This window comes from Trachypithecus francoisi, unplaced genomic scaffold (genome assembly GCF_009764315.1).
Source record: "Trachypithecus francoisi isolate TF-2019V2 unplaced genomic scaffold, Tfra_2.0 Lachesis_group20, whole genome shotgun sequence".
NCBI lineage: Eukaryota > Metazoa > Chordata > Mammalia > Primates > Cercopithecidae > Trachypithecus > Trachypithecus francoisi.
Window position 1 is genome coordinate 23,976,909 of NW_022681466.1, and position 6,000 is coordinate 23,982,908.

Here is a 6,000-nt window from a genome sequence, read left to right on the forward strand (position 1 = left end):
AGGACCTCAGCGCCCGGGGCCTCCCAGCCGGATGGAGGCTGCTCCGGCCTAGCGCACGCAGCTGCCTCGGCGAAGGGTTACGCCGGCCCCCGAAGCCCGGGGCGGCCCGGCGGGCGGCGGAGAGGAAGAGCTGCCGGGGGCGCCGCTGCGAGGGTGGCGAGTGCGTGGGGGAAGGGGCCCTTACTCACCCGGGCCGGCCGCCTCCGCCTCCGCCGCCCCGGCCGCCGCCTCGGCGGTCCATCCTTGCGGCGGGGGCCTGCAGCCGCGGCGCTCGAGTCACAACCGCCGGCTGGGCCGGCCCCTCCCCCCTGCCCAACGTCTGTCCTCAGGGCCGCTCCTCAAGACCCGGCCTCGGCCGCTGCCGCTGCCGCCGCCGCCGCAGCGCTACGTGGCCGCCGCTCCGACGTCTCGCGACTCCCTTCCCAGCGCGCGAGGGCGAGCGGGGCCGGCGGGGCGGGCAGCACGGGGCGGGCGGTAGGGGAGGGGGTGTGCGTGTGTGGATGTGTGTGCCGGAGGGGGCAGGGAGGGAGGCGAGCGGCTGCGAGGGCGCGCGCGCGCGCGCGCGCCCGCGGCCCCTTCCCTCGCCGGCCCCCCCGCCCAACAGGGATCCCGACACCTCCCTCCGCCCGCCCCCTCGGCATCCCGGCCTCTGGGAGCGGCGGCGCGCATGCGCAGCCCTCGGGCCGGCCCGGGCGCACCTTTTCTGCCTCCTGCCACATTGTGAGCGCTCCGCCGCCCAGATAACCGCCGGCTCCCCGCGCCACCCCCGCCCTTTCCCACTCCGCCCACTCCCGGCGCGCAGGTAAAGGCGAGAGGTGCGCATGCGCGGCGCTCTCCGTGGGTCGGGGGGCGTGGTTGCTGAAAGGAAGCCAAAGCGAACAGTTTCGGGGGGTTGTAGCGGTGGCTACTGTGGGATTCCACAAAATAGGCGCGGGTTAGGATGGGGGAAGGTAAAGTGAAGAAAGGGGCCAAAGTAGAAAAGTGGGTCGATGTGAGATTTGGAAGTAAAAGAGACTTTGAATAAAAATTTGACGACTGCTGACCGCCTTGTTCCTGGAGGGCAGTGGGAGTGACGGGACAGAAATCAGCTCGGCAGCATGCAAGCAGTAGTGATCATTCGCCATATGAATGGTACTGCTAAAAACTGGAACACTTTCGAGATTGCCAGGGTGCTCAGAAAAACGGATTTAGAGCCTCGCCTGTCCTGTGGCCGGGAATAGGGAAGGGGATGTGTGTGCTTGAGACCTACAGCTGCTGCGGTAAAGGAAGCCTCCGTTGTATTACAGTATTATGACTAATTAGCTATTAATCATTAATATACTAAATGGTACTATTAGCTAACAAGGTAGCATTTATCCGAGTTCAGCGCCAAGAGAGAGTGTCCGTAATTGAAAGTGTTTAGGGTACAGGGAGAGGAAATGTACCTGGCAAGGTGAAGGTCTGTGATGGAAAAGACCCAAGACAGCAACTCTGAGGTCAGAGTTCCCTTTCCCACCGTAAACCAAACTTCCCTGAACTTGTCCAAACCCTATCTTAATTGGAACTCCTTCCATTATTAAAAGCACACTTAAGTAATGTTCTTGCACTAAGACTGACCCCAATAGCACATAAACATTTTCTTTTTCTTTTTTTTTTTCTTTCTTATTTGAGACAGGGTCTCACTCTGTCACCGAGACTGGAGCGCAGTAGCATGATCACGGCTCACTGCAGCCTCCTCCTCCCACGCTCACATGAGCCTCCCATCTCAGCCTCTGGAGTAGCTGGGACTACAGAAGTGTGCTGCCTCACCTGGATAATTTTTAAATTTTTGTAGAGACAAGGTCTCCCTATGTTCCCCAGGTTGGTCTCAAACTCTTGGGCTCAAGCAATCCTCCCACGCCAGCCTCCCAAAGTAATGGGATTACAGGTGTGAGCCACCATACCTAGCTGACATTTTCAATACACATGCAGCTACTTTTCCCTAAAATAGCACTGCTGTGATTTGAATGTGTCCCCCAAAGTTGACATGTTGGAAACTTAATAATCCCAATGCAAAAGTGTTGGAAGCTGGGGCCTAATAAGAGGTTATTAGGTCATGAGGGCTCTGCCCTCATGAATGGATTAATATCATAAACAGTGGGTTAGTTATCTCCAGGCCGGGCGCAGTGGCTCATGCCTGTAATCCCAGCATTTGGGAGGCCAAGGCAGGTGGATCAGCCAGGCCAACATGGTGAAACCCATCTCTACTAAAAATACAAAAAAAAAATTAGCTGGGCGTGGTGGCATGCACCTGTTATTCTAGCTACTCAGGAGGCTGAGGCATGAGAATCGCTTGAACCTGGAAGGTGGAGGTTGCAGTGAGCTGAGATCGCACCATTGCACTCCAGCCTGGGTGACAGAGTGAGGGTCTGTCTCAAAAAATAATAATTAATTAATTAATTTAAAAAATAAACAGTGGGTTAGTTATCTCAAAAGTGGGCCTGTTATAAAATCAAGTTTGGACCCCTTTGCTCTGTTGCTTTCTCATGCACTCTTTTGCCTTCCTGCCTTCTGCTAGGGGATGATGCGTCAAGAAGACCCACACCAGATGAGGGTACCTTGATATTGGATTTCCCAGCCTCCAGAACTGTAAGAAATAAATTTCTATTCTTTTTAAATTACCCAGTCTGTGGTATTCTGTTACAGCAACACAAAGTAGACTCCAACAAGCACCCCACTCCCGTGACCCAAAATCCTGCAGGGAGTAAGATGACCTGAGTCTGGGACAAGGTTAGGGAAAAGATTGAAACTTTCTAAGCAAAGGGGTCCAAGAGCTGACTCTGTCCTTGACCCCTTCCCAGAACAGATGCTTGACTTTTATTACATTTGGTCTCTGGACTCCAGGGATAATTTTGGCAACTTTGGGTCATGTTTTTCAATAATGAGTTTTTTTCAGTGAATAAACACTAAAAACAATACCATATTTCAGCAGGTAGAGAGAAAATCTTCAGGTCGAACAGGAGGAAATAAGCAGAAGTAATAAAATGAGAGATAGATTCAATGTGAGAAAGAATATGGTATCCCTAGGGGCTGGTGAACCTGGGACATCTCAGTGAGATCGATGTCTCGCTTTGCCTTCTTAGACATTTGATCCATTCCCCACCCTCTGCTAGTCAGAGCTATCCAGCTTGGAAGAGGGGTGTGCAGAGTGATGGCTAATGAATAAGGTGACTTTCCCAGTGTTTGTGACTCCTCAACTCTCTGAAGGGTTCCTAGTAACTAGGTATGGTTTTTGCAGGGAGGTTATGTCCATTATCTCTTTTTCTTTTTCTTTCTTTCTTTTTTTTTTTTTTTGATGAAGTCTTGTTCTTGTTGTCCAGGCTAGAGTGGCGCTATCTCAGCTCACTGAAACCTCTGCCTCCTGGGTTCAAGCGATTCTCCTGCCTCAGGCGCCTGAGTAGCTGAGATTACAGATGTGCACCACCATGCCGAGCTAATTTTTGTATTTTTAGCACAGACGGGGTTTCACCATGTTGGCCAGGCTGGTCTTGAACTCCTGACCTCAGGCAATCCACCCACATCAGCCTCCCAAAGTGCTGGGGTTACAGGCATGAGCCACCACGTCCGGACCTATGTCCATTATCTTATCAGACCTTCCAACAACCCTGCAAGGCAGACAGGACAGGTATTATTCCCAATGAAGGAAATTCAGGCCAAGGAATGTTTAATGGCTCAAGCAAAGTCATCCAGCTCAGTAAACAGTGGAGCAGAGCCAAAGCAGGCCCCAGCTTCCCTGACTCCCAGCCTGCTGGTCTTTCAGAGGCTTTGACAGGCCCACTCTGAGAATCTGCCATTTATTCCCATGGAGTGAAAACAGGTGCCCTTAGCATGTGATGGAGAATAATTCTAACATTCAGTTCTCCTTCTCCATCTCCTTTATTCAATGTTTTTTCCTTCTTCTTCTTTCTTTCTCTCCCCAGAAACCTGGGACTTGCCTCTGTGATCTGGTGCTTTGGAGGGCCTTGGGCCTCAGGGCTAGCAAGGTCCTTTTCTGGAGATTTCAGTTCCTCTGCCCGCCCTCCTTTACCTCTTTCTCCTCACACATCTGTCCCAGATAGAGGGTGAGGGCTGCCAACCAATGTTACCACTTGACAGACCACAAGAGGGCTAGTTCCAGTGCCTCGCTTGTTCAGCTGCTGACACTGCAGCTTGGCAGTCATTGAAGGCAACATTTAACTCCCACATCTGACCTGATTGGAAGATCAGGCTTCTGTCATCCTGGTTTCCTGGCCTTGGATAGTTCTTCACTAACTTTTAAGGCAGTGGGCAGAAAGCAGCAGAACCCTGTTTTTTCTTTTTTGGGTTTTTTTGTTTTGTTTTGTTTTTTGAGATAGGGTCTGCCTCTGTCACCCATGCTGGAGTGCAGAGGCACCGTCATAACTCACTACAGCCTCGACCTCCTGGGCTCAAGCAATCTTCCCACCTCAGCCTCCTGAGTAGCTGGGGACCACAGGTGCTTGCCACTGCACGTAACTAATTTTTGTATTTTTTCGTAGAGATGGGGTTTTGCCATGTTGCCCATGCTGGTTTTGAACTCCAGAACTCAAGCAATCCAATCCACTGGCCTCAGCCTCCCAAAGTGCTGGGATTATAGGTGTGAGCCACTGAGCCTGGCCAGAACCTGTTTTTTTGTTTTTTTTTTTTTTTTTTTTTTTGAGACGGAGTCTGGCTCTGTCGCCCAGGCTGGAGTGCGGTGGCCGGATCTCAGCTCACTGCAAGCTCCGCCTCCCGGGTTCACACCATTCTCCTGCCTCAGCCTCCCAAGTATCTGGGACTACAGGCGCCCGCCACCTCGCCCGGCTAGTTTTTGTATTTTTAGTAGAGACGGGGTTTCACCATATTAGCCAGGATGGTCTCGATCTCCTGACCTTGTGATCCGCCCGTCTCGGCCTCCCAAAGTGCTGGGATTACAGGCTTGAGCCACCGCGCCCGGCCTTTTTGTTTTGTTTTTGTTTTGTTTTGAGGCGGAGTTTTGCTCTTGCTGCCCAGGCTGGAGTGCAATGGCATGATCTCAGCTCACTGCAACCTCTGCCTCCTGGGTTCAAGTGATTCTCCTGCCTCAGCCTCCCAACCAGCTGGGATTACAGACATGCGCCACCATGCCCGGCTAATTTTGTATTTTTAGTAGAGACGGGGTTTCACCATGTAGGTCAGGCTGGTCTCGAACTCCCAACCTCAGGTGATCCGCCCGCTTCGGCCTCCCCAAGTGCTGGGATTACAGACATGAGCCACCACGCCCAGCCCAGAACCTGTTTTTTAATTTAAAATTCTTATTTAAAAGTTCTGTACATTTTGAGAATCCTTTTTTTTTTTTTTTTTTTTTTGAGACGGAGTCTCGCTGTGTCGCCCAGGCTGGAGTGCAGTGGTGCGATCTCGGCTCACTGCAAGCTCCGCCTCCCGGGTTCCCGCTATTCTCCCGCCTCAGCCTCCGAGTAGCTGGGACTACAGGCGCCCGCCACCGCGCCCGGCTAGTTTTTTGTATTTTTAGTAGAAACGGGGTTTCACTGTGTTAGCCAGGAGGGTCTCGATCTCCTGACCTCGTGATCCACTCCCCTCGGCCTCCCAAAGTGCTGGGATTACAGGCTTGAGCGACCACGCCCGGCCCATTTTGAGAATTCTTAAAACCTTCATGCATTTAATTTAAACAGCAGCAGAGATATCTGGTTCCTGGTAAAGTGAACAAGATGTTGTGATACAAGCTCCCTGCTCACTACATTTCCTCAGTTCCTAAATTCCTAGGGATATACCTCCAGTGAATAATAGTTTTTACCACCTGTACATATACAGGGTCAGTGGCCATGGCTCCTTGCTTGCCCATTAACTAATATCACATCCTACAGCACCAGACTTAGTGCCAGAGCCCTGGTCATGGCCTCCTAGGTTCTCATACTTGACCTTTACTCAATCATTTCACCATTTAGGCTTTATAAAAAGGGGAGACTGTTCGGGCGCGGAGGCTCATGCCTGTAATCCCAGCACTTT

At 52.0% G+C, this 6,000-nt stretch overlaps 1 protein-coding gene across 2 annotated transcripts in view; it reads right to left on the reverse strand.

The window, feature by feature from the left end:
* The window catches only part of ZNF652 (zinc finger protein 652), a 70,751-nt gene extending 70,361 nt beyond the window's left edge, over window positions 1-390 (reverse strand). Inside the window, exon 1 of one of the 2 annotated variants that reach the window (XM_033183394.1) lies at window positions 189-390. The gene's annotated coding sequence lies outside the window, so the exon portion shown is untranslated. The remainder of the gene's footprint in view (window positions 1-188) is intronic. The other variant, XM_033183397.1, reaches the window with a different exon arrangement.
* Window positions 391-6,000: the final 5,610 nt, after the last annotated feature.